The sequence below is a fragment of the Pan paniscus genome, chromosome 10, assembly GCF_029289425.2.
Source record: "Pan paniscus chromosome 10, NHGRI_mPanPan1-v2.0_pri, whole genome shotgun sequence".
Lineage (NCBI taxonomy): Eukaryota > Metazoa > Chordata > Mammalia > Primates > Hominidae > Pan > Pan paniscus.
The window spans coordinates 31497815-31514262 of NC_073259.2; the positions used below are offsets into that span (position 1 = coordinate 31497815).

At 40.5% G+C, this 16448-nt stretch overlaps 1 protein-coding gene and 1 non-coding gene across 4 annotated transcripts in view; both read left to right on the plus strand.

Annotated features, from left to right (window-relative positions):
• PPM1H (protein phosphatase, Mg2+/Mn2+ dependent 1H) overlaps positions 1 to 16448 on the plus strand; it is a 289690-nt gene that overhangs the window by 80805 nt on the left and 192437 nt on the right. The window lies entirely within an intron of this gene.
• On the plus strand, positions 3004 to 3167 carry LOC112436842 (U1 spliceosomal RNA). The gene has a single exon (XR_003025524.2). It is a non-coding gene; the product is annotated as a U1 spliceosomal RNA (small nuclear RNA).

Below are 16448 nucleotides of genomic sequence, written 5' to 3' on the forward strand. Positions count from 1 at the left end.
TTGTCTTTATTCTTCATCCCTACCTACCTCTCTTCCCAATAGGGCTTTCAGTGCACTTGACTTTGGAACTACCCCCTTACCTTCTGTAGAGAGATAGACAATAGAACTTCCTTATCTTCTATAGCAAGACAGACAATAGAAAGGAGTAGGCTCCCTTCCCCTTGCATATATTGTGGGGGTGATGATGAGGATGTTGTTCCCTTTATCAATGAGTTTTTCCTATAGGAAACCCATGGGAAGAAGCATTTCCTCTGAACCAGCTCTAGTTTCCCTACAGAACTAGCAGTGTTGGCCTTTGGATGACAGAAAGTTGCAACAGTGGCCACAGTTCTGCTGTGGCAGCCAGGAAACCGAGAACTACATTTGAGTCTTAATTTTTAATAAGTATCTGAACTGTGGTTAGTATATGTGCATTGAAACTCCTCCCATTCTTGATATTTTCTTTTATTCCTTTTTCTATAATTTTGAATTTTACATATGTTTTCACATTTTATTGTATGCATTTGTAAAAACTTTCATTTCCTCATAGGATTAAAGCAAGATGTAGATTCTTCTCTCAACCTTTTATTAAACATTTCAAACATGTAGAAGTGTTGAAAGAATAATTTAATGTGTACCTAAATATCTTTCACCTAGATTCATGTTATTAACATTTCGCTAGTTTGCTTTATCTCCCTAAATACATTTTTTCCTTTGAATCCTTTTAAATTATCTAACCCTTAAATATTTCAGTCTGAATCACCTAAGAACAAGCACATTTCTCCTACAGAAGCACAAACCATTATTGCCCCCGAGAAACTTCTCATTGATTCATGACATATGGTCCATATTTGCATTTCCACCGCCCCCATCCCAGAAATGTCTTTTTATGGCCTTTTTATTATAAGGTTGACCTTTTGAAGAAACCAAACTAGTTTTCTACAGACTATCATAATGTTTTAGTTTTTTCTAGTTGTTTCCTTGTGATGTTTAGCCCAATTCTCTATCTCCTTTGTTTCCCGTACACTGGGATTTATGCTTAAAGGCTTAGTTAGATTGCTGACGCTGTGCATTTCAAGTGGCATCACATCAGGAGGTGTATCCCACTCATGCAGTGCCGGGTCATCCCACTCACAGGACCCATGTTTGATCACTTGGTTTCACCATATCTTTCCCTTGTAAAGGTATGTTTGTCTCCATGAAATTAGCAAGAAATCTGTGAGGTGGCACCACGTAACCACTCTTTTGACAATAATCTTTCATCTAAGAGATTTAGCATCTGTGGCTGATCTTTGCCCAAACCAATTATGTCATTGCAGATTGCAGAATGATTATTTTCCAATTATCAATTCCTCTACATGATGGCATTTTTCTGTAAAAAATAACATTTCTTTATTATTTCTTAGTCTGGGCTGCTGTAACAAAGTATCGCAGACTGAGTGAGATATAAACAACAAATTTACTTTTCACAGTTCCGGAGGCTGGAAGTCAGATCAGGATGCCAGCATGGTCAGGTTCCAGTGAGGGCCCTCTTCCTGGTTATAGACTGCCACCTTCTTGTAGCCTCACATGTAGGAAAGAAAGCCAGAGAGCTCCCAGGGGTTTCTCTTATAAAGGCACCAATCCCATTCACCAGGGCTCCACCTTCATGACCCAATTACCTCCCAAAAGCCCCATCTCTTTTTTTTTTTTTTTTTTTTTCTTTGAGACAGAGTCTCGCTCTGTCGCCCAGGCTGGAGTGTGGTGGCACAATCTCGCCTCACTGCAACCTCTGCCTCCCAGGTTCAAGCAATTCTCCTGCCTCAGCCTCCTGAATAGCTGGGATTACAGGCGCCCGCCACCACGCCCAGCTAATTTTTGTATTTTTAGTAGAGACAGGGTTTCACCATATTGACCAGGCTGGTCTTGAATCCCTGACCTCGTGATCCACCCGCCTCAGCCTGCCAAAGTGCTGGGATTACAGGCGTGAGCCACCGCGCCTGGCCATCCAAAAGCCCCATCTCTTAACAGCATCCTATTAGGGGTTAGGATTTCAACATATGAATTTTGGCAGAGACACAAACATTCAGTCCATAGTACTTTATTAACTGGGAAAAAACTAGTTTTTTTCTCAGCAAGATAGGTCAATGTTTAATTTCTCTCCTTTAATTATCAATTTTCAGAATAAGTAACTAGTATAATAGTCACCTTCAGTTGTAACAATTTAGTTTTTTGTTTGTTTGTTTGTTTGAGATGGAGCTTCACACTTGTTGCCCAGGCTGGAGGGCAATGGCACGATCTCGGCTCATGGCAACCTTCACCTCCCGGGTTCAAGTGATTCTCCTGCCTCAGCCTCCCAAGTAGCTGGGATTACAGGTGCCCGCCACCATGCCTGGCTAATTTTTGTATTTTTGATAGAGACAGGATTTCACCGTGTTGGCCAGGCTTGTCTTGAACTCCTGACCTCAGGCGATCCACCCACCTTGGCCTCCGAAAGTGTTGGGATTACAGCCACTGCGCCCAGCCCTAGCAATTTAGTTTTATTTTTCCTTTTAACTAGCACTGTAGATTTAGGGATTTCTTTTTTCTCTGTGTTAACATTTGTTTGTTTTTGATGTTAATTGACTCAGAATTAACCAGTGATAGCCCCTTCAAACATACTCCTGTGTCCTTCTGAAATGCCCTATTATCTTTGAGTGCTTTTATGCTTTCTGGCCCTACAAGCTGCCTCTGCCTCACCTTACACTTTTACTGTCTCGTATCTGGAATCACCATTTTGCCAAGAGACGCTGGTTTCTTTCAGTGGGGAGTAGTATTTGGAAACCAAAGTCTGGGTGTTTAGAATGCTCACAGTCCTAGGATGTCCTTGTTTCCAGGCCCTTTGAGTAGACAGCATTAAAAAATACATGTATTTCAACAGTTGACTTCATATTGATATCTCCAATTCAAATTTAACATTACAAGGTTTTTCTTCAATTTAATTTATATTTATTGCCTTACATTAACAATTATGGCTGTTAATAAATAACATTTATTCTATATCCCATTCTTACCTGGCAGGGGAGATAACATGATCACGAAGGCGGTTTTCCCAGGGCGAGGTTTATCCATTGCACTCTGGGTGTGCTGACCCCTGTGATTTCCTCAAAAGTGCGAAACTCGACTGCATGATTTGTGGTGGTGGGGGACTGCATTCATGCTTTCCCCTAAAAAAGAAAAAAAGAAAAATATATATATATATATTTTACATATATGTTACTAGAATATATATTTTATATAATATATATTTAAAAATATATCTTTATATATCCATATATACATAGTTTTAAAATGTCGATACCAATATTTCTAACAGTAAAACTGCCAAGGACATTTTGGGATTTTTTTGTTTTTTACATTTTTCCTCTTTAGATTTTTGTCCTATAGTTGTTTAAAAGTCACTTGCATTTTTTTTGACTAATTTGTATTGTTAGATTACCAATTTGCTATGCAGTTAAGTTTTTAATTATTGGGTGTGCTTTTAAAAATTTTTATTTAATTTTCAGGAGTCAAAATTATTTTTTAAAAATAATTTGAAAGTTTAAAACTAAATTATCAGTAAATCTTTAACTACAAAAACATATATATTAAGTTTTGAAATGTCCATGGAATTTGGAGCTACCTTAAAAAAATTGTTGCCCAGGCACAGTGGCTCACCCCTGTAGTCCCAGCACTTTGGGAGGCCAAGGCAGGTTGATTGCTTGAGCCCAGGAGTTTGAGACCAGCCTGAACAACATGGTGAAACCCTGTATCTACAAAAAGTATAGAAAAAAAATTAGCCAGGCATGGTGGCTCACGTCAGTAGTTCCAGCTGCTTGGAGGCTGAGGGAGGAGGATTGCTTGAGCCTGGGAGGTTTAGGCTGCAGTGAGCCATGATCACACACCACTGCACTCCAGCCTGGGTGGCAGACTGAGACCCTGTCTCAAAAAAATAAAAAAGTAAAAAATTGTTATTTAATTACTCTGTAAATTGCTATTTATAATTTCTAGAAACTTGTGACAGCATTTTAGAGCAGTTGTTTAACAGTGTCACCTTTGGATTAGAGCTAAAATTTGTGTAGAGGCATGGATGCTCTTTCAAGTTTTTAACTTACTCATAAAAAGGAAGCAGACAAGTGAAATACTTCCCTGGAAACAAATGCATTCCATCTCAGACTTAGTGCATTTTATCATCTTAAAACTTTTCTTCCTCTGGGAGGGGAGAGTATTTTAGTACTTTGAATTTTATAGTCCTTACCAGTGGCCACTGATAACCTCTTTGTCATATCTAGTGGGCACTTGAACTTTTCTTAGCACCTGGCACCTTTCCCTCTTAAAACCTCACACTTGGCTTGTATGATACTAGTGGACCCTTGGTTTTCCTTCTAGATCTGAGAGCTGCTCAGCTTCCTTTCTCTGCTGCATAGGGTAGTGGGTGAATAGGCTTTGGAATCAGGTGGGATATCAGTCTGATATTACCACCCAATGGCTATCTGACCCCAGGTCAATCAGCTTTCTGGATTCCGTTTTTATAGAATGGGACAGATAAAACCTTCCCTATCTATCTTGTTGTTGGGAGGCTCAACTGAGACAATATGCAATTAAATCACAAGATTTACAAGTGTTATTTCAGTCCTTTTTCTTTCTAGTAAAAGTGTGTTGTAATTGATAATTTAGATAGTGTATCATTATCTTTGATATAAAAAGAGTTGTCCCAGATGGTTATTCACCTTTCAGGTTGGATGTGCTGAGCAATCCGGATGCCCTGTACCCCTTTGTATGGCAGCCACTTCCGCCTTGGGAAACAAGCTTCCTGTGTGTCCCCTGCCCTCTCCCACCCTCTGTTACCATTTCTTTTCTATTCCCAACCATTTCCTAACAGAAATTCCATGTGAGATAGTCTCTCATTCACCACTATTCCCACTCCCTTCCCCTGCAGCTAATGACCTGCCAGTATTTTTGTTCCCGACTTTTTTGGGAGTCCCCATTATCCTAGTCCCCAGTCCCCCTTGTCCCACTCCCAGTGACAGCCCCCCCAACCCCACCAGGTTTATGTTCCTATTACCATAATTCAATGCCTCACTAGGATCCCCTTTCCATCTCTAGGAGTCTCTTGAGCTTCTGACTCTGGTAGTACCAGCCACCACCAGTGGATTATAAACTAAGGGTATATCACGTACAATTCTCTAGCTCAGTGGAATGAGGCTGAGGTTGCAGGGGAATTCCAGTGCTTGGTGAAATCAAAACGACCATGATTCATCCAGGCCAGTGCAACTCAGTCATCATCAGTAAACCCAAAGTGTCACCACCACTTGGGAGCTTTGCTCAGATCCTACCTTAGATCTACTGAGTTTGAATCTCTGAGAGTGGGGCCCTAAAATCAATGTTTTAAGAAGTCCTCCAGATGACTCATAGGCACATGAAAATCTGAGAACCATTCTACACAACAGAGCTTGGAATTCTAAATATAGCTTGCCACGGAAAGTGTCCTAGATTGCATTTGTAGTCATTTAGTATTGTGTTTTATTAAGTTGTGGTTTAATAAAATTTTCAGGTAAGCCTGAATCTAACGGTGATTTGGTGTTGGTTTTGGTTAATTCATATATCAAATTTATCAGTCATCTTATTAATGAACTTTTGCACCTTAGTTATTTTTGGAATAAATTAATGAGTTAGGAACTATTTTGAAAATGTAGGATGTAAGAATTTTATGTATTTACTGATTAATTTATACTTCATGTCAATACAGAAAGGATAGTTTGCAACCAGCATACAAAAATATATGCAATTTAGAAATGTAATGAAATGAAAATTAACCTTATGGTCCTTTTTATGAAGAAAAATTCTTCCTCCTGATTTCCTCTCTTATGCTTCTGGTCCCGCTATTAAAATTTATTCTCAGCCATTGAGAACTCATTTCTTACCATAGGCAGGATTCTGGAACAATGAGATCTATTTTAATCTCTAGATTAAAATGCAATAAGGAAGGTAAACAGTTACCTCACTTTGAGTCTGTGGAATTTCCAACAAATTTCTGAGTCCTTCCGTATCCCAGGTCATGGGAGTGATGATTTGTTTTTTTTCAGTTGCTAGATTTCTGAACAGCTCACTCTCTACTGTTGGTAAGCTTCAGTAATAGTTATCTATGTAAGTTTAACAGCTTTTTTTTTGAATCCTTAAAATAAACTTTGATTTACTCAATTGATAATAAATCAAAGATATTCAGAAGATTAAATATGCCTGATCAGTGGCTGTCAGATGTTTACCTCACTGGCTTGCTCTGGTCATAACTGGCAAAAATTTGCTACTTCTTGTTGTCTTTTACCTCTTAGCACAGGATGTTAGGTAGAGATCCTTGAGCTTGTGATATAAATTTTAACCCTGAATTATAATTTCTCCCCTGAAGTCAACAAACCTTTCATTTAGTAGGTACTTGACTGCCTGCAGTATATCAGGCACTATGCTAATCTCTGAGAATACAGAACTAAATAAGGTTCTACCCCTACCTTCACGGCCCTTGCAGTTTAATAATGATAGTATAGTGAGGGTGTATTGAGAGTTGGGTCTTGCTATACTCTAGCTTGCAATTGACAGCCATTCAAGGGAAATTTATTAGAGAATATTGGGGTTACCCAGATATTCCAAAGACAAATGGGTCTTGGGAACACCTAGAACTAGGGACTGTGTTGAGATTCTATTTCCAATATGTACTCTTCTCCTCTTTGTCTCTCCCTCTCTTCCCCTTCTTGCCTTCTGCTGCCTTTTTCTTTCTTTCATTTTTCATAGAAGGGCCCTAATTGGCTCAGCTCAGAGATCAGGTGGCCATCCCTAGACCAGTCACCTCTGGCCATGGAAAAACCATATGAATGGGACGGAGGAGGGTGGGAAGGAATGATGATGTCTAGGAGAAAGGGAGTCTGGGCAGATAAAAACATCTCTGACAGGTGTATGCACTTTACACTTATGCATTCTCTTAGTCCACACAGTAGCCCATTAACCTCCCCAAGACACATAACTAGCCAGTGGCAGAGCTAGGATACCAATCCAAGTTTCTGGTGATTTCCATACTATGAGCACTGTGCTACTTACTGGTTACACTGCAGTCTTTAAGAACAATAAAGTGCATGCAAAATAGCCTTAACAAACTGAATACTGAAGGACAAGGGATGTTTGTCAGACAAGAGGAGGTTAGGTCATTGCAGGGGGTGGAAAAGGCATGTGAGAAAGAATCGTGGTATGTAGCAACTGGGTGCTTTTTGTAAACCACAAGCTGTTTATTATGGCTAAGGATGAGGGGGTACGAGGAGACCAGATGGGGGAAGCTGAGGATATGCAGAGGGCCCGTCAGGAAGACACTGATATGGTAAGCTAAAAAGTTAAAAAAAAAATTTTTTTTTTTTTTTTGAGGCGGAATCTCGCTCTGTCGCTCAGGCTGGAGTGCAGTGGCGCAATCTCGGCTCACTGCAACCTCCGCCTCCTCGGTTCAAGAGATTCTCCTGTCTCAGCCTCCTTAGTAGCTGGGACTACAGGTGCCTGCCACCATGCCCAGCTAATTTTTGTATTTTTTTTAGTACAGATGGTTTCACCATGTTGGCTAGGCTGGTCTCGAACTCCTAACCTCAGATGATCCGCCTGCCTTGGCCTCCCAAAGTGCTGGGATTACAGGCGTGAGCCGCCGCGCCTGGCCCAAAAGTTTAAATTTTATCCTGAAATCTTCAGAGCCCATTTGGAGATATTTGAGCATGGGAGAGACATGGCCACATTCACGGTTGAGAAAGGTCAGTCCCGGCATGCTGTGCAGGATTTACTAAGAAGAGACGACAGGTTAGGAGGTTTAAATATTGGTGCCTGCTGGATGTGACAAGGGCCTGGACAAGGCATGGAATTGGGGATGTAAGTCATAGTTATGACTTAGTCCCACAGGCTGAGAAGCTAGATGTGGGGAGAGTAGTAAGCTGGGAGGACAAGGATGCTCCTTGGAATTCTTGGTCCACTAAGACAAAGAACACCAGAAGGAGGATTGTATTTGAGACAGGAAGGAGACAGCAGAAGGAAGGAGAAATGAATATAGGGTTGGGCAGCTTGCATGTTGTGCAACATGCAAATGCAGATATTCTACAGGTATTTGGAAACACAGGCCAGGCACCGCCAGAGATCTTACTGTAGATATGATTTTGGCAGTGCTTAGTGTTTGGATCTTAAATGAAGCCTTGGGAATAGAGACGATCTCCCAGGGAAAGTTGTCTGGGGAGGAAGAACAGCAAGCCGCATTTGCAGCCCCAAGGAACAGCAGCACTTGAGGTTCCCTTGTACACCCGTATTAAAGGTCTAGTTGGGGATAGGAAGTCAAGTCAATGAAATTTCCATTTTTACAAGACTTGCGATACCTCAAATATGGTCTACCAGGTGTCAGAGAATTGCCTCAGCAAGAAGTACCACTCCCCTTTTCTAAAACTATGTTCCATGTAAATTTTAGCTCTAAAAGAAGTATAGATTTTGTATTAACTACAGATGGAGGCAAGAAGAGGATGGAGGTATAGGCTCAACAGTTGGAAAAGAAGCCTTAGGAACTTCCCATTCCATGCAGAGACCCTCAGAGTATCCCTGGGAGGTCATAAGCCAGCTTTTGGATATTTCCAGTGAAGGGAATTCTACTTTTTGAGGTAACTCATTGCATGGCTGGGTAGCTTCAAACCGATAGTGTCAGAATTATCTTTCTGCTACTTCCATGTCCTGCTTAGACCTTTGGAATTTCCCTCCTTTGCAGTAGTCTTTTGATGTTGTAAAAGAGCCATCCTGGCCCTCCAGGGCCTTCTTGGTCGGCTCTAACTGTTAATAGGGTGAGAACTTATTTATAAGGCAGAAGCCAGAGGTGGAATTTGGATGAAGAGGTACCCTAGGCTCTGACATCTATCAGCTACTTCTTTGCTGGAGAATGTTTAGGGGTCACTTTAACATATCCTACTCCCAAGCTCATTTCCTAGTAGAAGTGCTTATAATTAATTTTTTTCTATGGAATGCAGAAATCAAATGAGGAGAAACTCCAAATATTGTAAGCTTTAAGAAATATATAGGCAGGCTTAGAACACCTTCATTATTCTAGTCTCTCTCCCATGGGGTGTTATGGCAAAATGAGTTCATTTGTTTATTCATTCAGTTAACATTTATTGAGTGCCTACTCCGTGCTATGTGATTTGAGATAGGGAGAACACAACTGAAATAAACACACAACATTTTGGAACACATCTACCCTTGACTAATTGAAATATATTGGTAGTCCACCTTGTTCTTTTTATTTAAGGATGGTATTAAGCATCTAATTTAAAATCGCTTACATTCAGCGCATTTGTCTCCTTCAAAGTGTGAAATTAAATAATCCAAACTTAAAGCTGTTGGAACTTTATCTTGAGCCTTGAGGGGAATGTGGCTATGTAGCCTGAATCATGTAGCATGCAGTTGCTATTTCTGCTTTTTCCTGTAAATGATTAGCAATGAAGAAGCAGCATCAGAGATAAGACGCCCCCCTTGCCCCTCAGAACACTATTTATTCTCAGGAATGCTAAAGCAATCTTCCTTGGAATGTAGTAATCCATACTAAGCAAATCACTGTCATGTTACACACTGGCTTTGTACAGAAAGTGCTGAACCCTGCTAAAACTGTTTCTGCCTATATAAGTGAAACCTTAGCTTCCCCACTTTGGAACACCAACCCCATCCATTTGGAGTGTGTGCTGCCCAGGTGGCTGTTCTTAAGCTTTGCACTGCGCTGGAATAAACTCCATGCTTAATCATAATTTCTGAGTCTCGTTATTTAAGGTTGACAAAGGCAAAGTCTTATTGTACTTTCTAGCTTCATTAGGGTAGAGGAATCAGTTTGCCTAAAATGAAACTCAGATTGGTTATTCTGAGACCTCAAGGGCTAAATTAGCATGTTCTTTCCCTTGTAAATGAGGGAGACTTGGATTGTTAACTGAGCTTTGCCCTGGGTCTGGGGACAAAGGAAAAAATATTTGATCAGATAACAACTAGTTTTCAAAGGGCTACTTGATGTATTGTTCAGTCTTTAATCTGGAAACACACTTTCTCTGCAGGTTAATTAACACTAGGGTAAAGATTTTTCAAAGCAGATTGTTTTCAGTTAAAATAAAGTACTTTTTTTAAAAAGTACTTTTTTAAAAAGACTGAAGTAGTAAGGGGAAAATTAATTATCACTTTTAATGTGCATTTGCAGTAATACTGTGCTTGCCTTGGAAAAAATATATTGAAGTACTGAAACCATGTGACGTGTCACAATTCCTTCTTGTGTTACCTGTGTTTTATTTATAGTCTGTTGTGCAACTAATTGCAAGATTATCATATGTGTGAGCACAATACATAATGTAAAACCTCAGTTGCTATAAGAAGATATCAGAATGGCTCACCTAGGACATTTACCTAAATAAATCATCATGCATATGACATTGATTTGGCCAATAAAATGAGGATAATAACAACACCTTTCTCACGTTTACAGTTAAAAGCATTAAGTTGCTAAGTATAAAACACTTGTGGTTTTTTGTTTGTTTGTTTGTTTGAGACAGATTCTCCCTCTGTTGCCTAGGCTGGAGTGCAGTGGTGCCATCTCGGCTCACTGCATCCTCCACCTCCTGGGTTCCAAGCAATTCTCGTGCCTCAGCCTCCCAAGTAGCTGGGACTATAGGCATGCACCACCACGCCCGGTTAATTTTTGTATTTTTAGTAGAGACAGGGTTTCACCATGTTGGTCAGACTGGTCTCAAACTCCTGACCTCAAGCAATCCGCCGGCCTCAGCCTCCCAAAGTGCTGGAATTACAAGCGTGAGCCACCATGCCCAGCCTATGAAACACTTTTAACATTTCTTTTTTTACAACAGTCAGACAGCTACCATATGAGAAAAATACTGTTCATTATCCCCATCTTATGAGAAACTGAGGCACAGGAAAATAACTTGCCAAAAGTAGTGCAGTTACCTACTTGCGGATCCAGGATTCAAACCTAGGGAGTCTGGTTCCAGAGTCTCTCTGCTCTTAAAAGCTATATGAGACTGCGTCTCCAATTTCTAGCAGAGAAAAAACCTGTCTACCTGCCCCTCCCATGTTTCCTGCTTTGCTGGATGTTTAGGTGGAGTGGCCTCCTATGTGAAGGTGGATAGCACCTCTTTAAAGATAACTCCCAAGTGAGGACTTAAAACCCTCCTTACTACATAACAGTCCCCTTCTGTATAACTTTATTCCTCTTGTGTTACTTTAAGGTTTAAAGGAAAATACCAGAGGCCTAGATAGTCCAATACTTTCTTTATCCAGCAACAAGGAGAAAGCCTAGGTGGTGTCTGGGATTTTTGAGGACCTGTCAATTAAAAATGTATATGTTTTATCTGAAGTCTGTTGAGATTAGAATACTTCTGTCTTTTGGTTTCATATTTTATTAGTTTCAGGCTTTTTAAAGTTTGGGTTTTTAAATTACACATTTGAAACTGACTTTCAAAAAAAATTTTGTTTAAATTACGCATTTGAAACTGACTTTCAAAAAAATTTTTTGTTTAAAAAAATTTCTCACATTGCCGATAGTACTGATACAGCTGGTAAATAAAACAAAATCTGATCTTTAGAAAAGCAGAACTTTGCTTTTTTTCCCTTAATCACCAACAGATGCAAATAGCTATATACAAATGATATTGTTCTAAACCTGCAAAAAGCATTTTTCTGCTTTATTTTATGCAAAACTTCAGCACTTCAATCTTATTTGGATTGGCCTTTATTTTGGTTTCACTTGGCTCCAACAGAGCAGCACTGGGGCCTTCTACGGGAATTGTTCCAGCATCTGACAGAGCACAGACTTCCTTATTTAAATAAGGAAGTTGGACATTGGTGGTATTAATGGTTTTGCCAAGGGGACCCAGAGGATTATTGAAAGGAAATACACAAAGATGACTTTCTGATTTTCATTTTTACTATGTTAAATGTTCATTTCTAAACAACCAATATGAAGAAGAAAACGCTGATATTTATGGGGAGAAATCTATGAGGCAACATTATATCTTCTTTTGATCTTTATTGTTTGCTTTTTCATTCTCAGTTATTTAATTATATTGGTGAAGGGGATAGAAGTTAGTGATGGCCTCCAAATGGTAAAGCAAAGTGTATCCACAGCTAATGTTACTACTAATGCCAAAATGCATGTTAAGTTCTACCCAAACCTGTATCTCTCTCTTTTGCTTCACCTATGTATTACGTGTAACTATGTGAAATCGTCAGTATTCAACTGTTTTTGATCTGCAAAAACAATTTCAGATAATTCAGCCTAATAAGTTCAGGGGTCAGTACATGTTTTCTGTAAAGACCCAAATAGTAAATAATTTTGGCTTTGTGAGCCAGATAGTCCCTGTTGCAACTACTAATAACTCTGCCATTATAGTATGAAAACCACAAGAGACAATATGTAAATGAACGAATGTGGCTGTGTTCCAGCAAAACTGAAATTTGAATTTTACGTAATGTTGACATGAAATATTCTTTTTTCCCCCCAGCTACTTAAAATATAAAAATCATTCTTAACTTGCAGGCTGTGTAAAAACAAGCAGTGTCCAGCTTTGGCCCATGGGCAATAGTTTGCCAGCCACTGTTTTAAGTTGAACTTGGCAGCTACTGACTTTGAAATTTCTGGTACCTTGAACTCTCTTTTCATTGACCTAAAACCAATTGCATTATCTCACCCCTCAGAACTCCCCACAACCAAGACTTGTTTCACCTTCTCACCCCCCTTCATTATCAGTGGCACCTCATTCTCCTCATTCTGCCATTTTGGAAACATGGGATTCATGCTCTTTTCTCTCTTCTCCATAACCCATGTCCAACAGGTTTCATGGGACTTATCGGTTCATTCGCCTCCTCTCTTCCCTTCCACCGAGAGCCATTGTTTGGTTCACAACCTCTTTGTCACTAGGACTATTGTAAGAGACCCTGCCTGAGTTCTTCCTTTGTCATTTGTCCTCTAGAACCCATTTTCTACTAAGCCACAAGTGTTATTTTTCTAAAGTAACTGTGATAATATCAGTCCCTAGTTTAAACAATCTTAGATTTCTTCCATTGGTTATAGGCTGAATAGAATAAAGCTCCTAAAAAATTCCGTGGTCTAGTTCTGATGTAGCTCCCTCACCAAACCAATACTTAGGTCACACCCTACACCTCTTTATAAACTTCACAACATCTTCTGTTTTCACAGGGTGTTCCTCTGCCTGGAGAGCCTTTTCTTACCTTTTCTCTGAGTGTTGATTTCCTTCATTCCATAACACTGAGCTCAGATGCCTCTTCATCTGTGATACTTCCCCTGACTCTTCTTTTGTTGACTTGTCTCCTCTGTATTCTCAGATCCCTTGCAACATAGGCCTTGAGTATGGCATTAATTCAAGCAAATTGTAGTTTTTGTGAGAAGGGCCAATGGACTAAATGTGTGCATCCCCCTCCCTCCCAATGCATATGTTGAAATCCTCACCCCCAGTGTGATGGTTTTTGGAGGTGGAGTCTTTTGAAATTGTTCAGGTCATGAGGATGGAGCCCTCATGAATGGGATTAGTGCTTTTAGAAAAGAGGCCCCAGAGAGCTGCTTTGTCTCTTCTGCCATGTGAGGTCACAGTGAGAACACAACCATCTATGAACCAGAAAGGGGGCCCTCACTAGACACAAAAACTTGCTGATATCTTGAACTTGGATTCCTCAGCCTCCAAAACTGTGAGAAATTTACAAGCCACCCAGTTTATGGTGTGTGTGTTTTTGTTTTTGTTTTTTATTTCTTTCTCTCTCTATCTCTCTCTCTCTGTCTCTCTAGAGAGACACGGTCTCATTCTGTCATCCAGACTAGAGTACGGTGGCACAATCATAGCTCACTGCAGCATCCAACTTCTCCTAGGCTCAAGCAGTCCTTTCACCTCAGCCTCTCAAGTACCTGGGACTACAGGCACGTGCCACCACATTGGGTGTTTTTTTTGGTTTTTTTTTTGGTTTTTTTTTTGTAGAAACAGGATCACACCATGTTGACCAGGCTGGTCTCAAACTCCTGGCCTCAAATGATCCTCCTGCTTTGGCCTCCCAAAGTGCTGGGATTACAACAATGAGTGGTATTTTGTGTCAGAAACCCAGAAGGACTAAAACTAACATAAATGACTATACGGTCCTTGAGAGTAGAAACCATCTCCTTGCCATCTTGACTTATCCCTATGATTACACAATAAATATTTTTAAAATTATTTTAATCAACATATACTATGTATTTTTTTTTTTATTTACTCATAAAGTCACAGAGATCTGATTGCAAGGTTACAGATTCAAATGCCCATGAGGCCAGGCTGGTCACTTCAATGACAAAAGTGGACAGAGTAAGATCTGGGGTAAACTAGCAAGGACATGTCCTATCTCGTGGGGGTCAGCCTCTCCTCAGGTCCAGCTGATTATAGTCATTCAAAAGTGTGACGTGTGTAGCTGGATGTATTAATTTTCAAAAGAAATTGGAAAATTAAGATTTTAATGTAAATATCCCAATTTTAAAATATTGGCAACTAATTTACCTTTTAATGAACACTTTGTGGACAAACATTTTAAAATATCAATCTGATTGTGGGCTGAATGTGGCCCTTGAGACCCCAGTTTGCAACACCTCGTTGGTCACTGCTCTTAGCCACAGACAGAGCCAGGGAGCCAGAAGGTCTAAGGTTGTGGGGGTACAGAAGGACCTCTTCCTAGCCTGTGTTTATTCTGCCTTTACATGTGGCTTCCTCCACAAGATGGCACTTAGACTGCCCAGCCACACTACCACACAAGTCATGAGATGTTACTTAGCCACCTTCAAAAACGTGAAAGCCAAACACCACAGCAAATTCATTTTATACCATCCTTTCTTCTCCCTGGTCATGGATTGTGAACAGGCTGAGATGATCTCCTGTCCCCCTGCCACCCGGAGCCAGGTGAAACCCTCTGGGAGAAGCTGTTATTCTTGATGGATGTTTTGACTGGCCATCCAGCTGGATTTGCTGATGGCTGTTACCAAATGCTTAGGTTCCTGGTCAGAGCTGTGGTTTCTTTTCTCAGTACCCCAAGAATAAGAGGTTATTACTGCAGCTAGGAATTAAGTTGTCCTTCTTTTCCAGCCCATCTGTGTGGCCAGTAACCACTTGAGAGAACCACATGAGACATTGCCCAAGAGGTTACCTGGAAAAGAGAATTTTCATAATTGATAGCTTTATTTGGTCTTCCATAAGTTATTCATCCCCCCCCCCCACACACACACACTGTATTTTACTGTCTACCTCCTAGTTATATATAAATCTCACTTCACCTGATGGCCCTCAGGAGACACCTGTCCTTAAACATTTGTCAATACTGTCTGCTAACCAGTATGAACACTTAGTGTAAACTTTTTAGCCTAAACTGTCAAGGCTTTGATATTTCCTTGAAAACAAAGCAAGACAACAATAACCACAAAACAAGATTCTCTATTTGGTCTTTTTCTGTGGTCCTGAGACCTGTGCTTCTGAGGCCAGGAGCCTGGGGGCCCAGAGCCGATGTGGGTGGGCAGATCGGGGTGGGAATCTGGAAGCAGCATGTTCAGACCATGTGGATACTCTCCTGTGTACAGAGCATGTGGCTCGAGAAGAGGGCTCAGAGGAGGTCCCTGTTCTGGGAAGTGTCATGCCTTGTCCCTGAAGGCTCTGGATGTCTGGCCCTGTGTTCCTGAGGGAGGCAGAGGGATGCTGATGGAAAGGCGTAAAAAGGAGTAGATGCTCCTCTAACTCGCATGGCTGGATAACATCCTTGGGTCCTGACAGAAGAGGCAGCTAGCTTTGCATTTGGTGTATTATTATTAAATAACATATTTTGAGTGCTTACTATGTACCAGGCACTCATCAAATACTTTTCATGCTAGAGCATTTAATTCTCATAACTCTTTTCTGATGGGAAGTGACTATTCTTATTTTAGGGGAAAAAAGTACCTTGCCCGAGTACCCATAGCTGGAGATAGTCATTAACAGAGACCAAGTTTGAATCAGTTCTCTCCAACCATTGTCCCTGTGTCTGCCTTCTGCACTATGCTGAATGCCTCATGGTGGGGAGGGAGAGAGAGTTGGCGTTGAGTGACTTTGCCACCTGTGAAGTATTTAGCACCATACCTGCCACATGGGAAACCTTCAAAAATGTCCAATCTGTCCTTTGTTGATTGGCTATCTTTTGTAAATCTGTTGAAAACTATTCTGGGGCCAATGGCCTTTGTGACAGGACCACTATGTGAGAATACTTGAGGTACTTACTTTGTCTGTGTTTAGTGATAGGGATGCTTTCTAAGTGTCATGTCGTCAGATGAGTGTCCTTGAAGTCAGGTTTATAAGGTGAGAAGGCAGATAACTTGACAATTTAACAGTTGCATGTAAAAGCAAGACTTTTCTGCTGAAATTGAGGTGGTGATG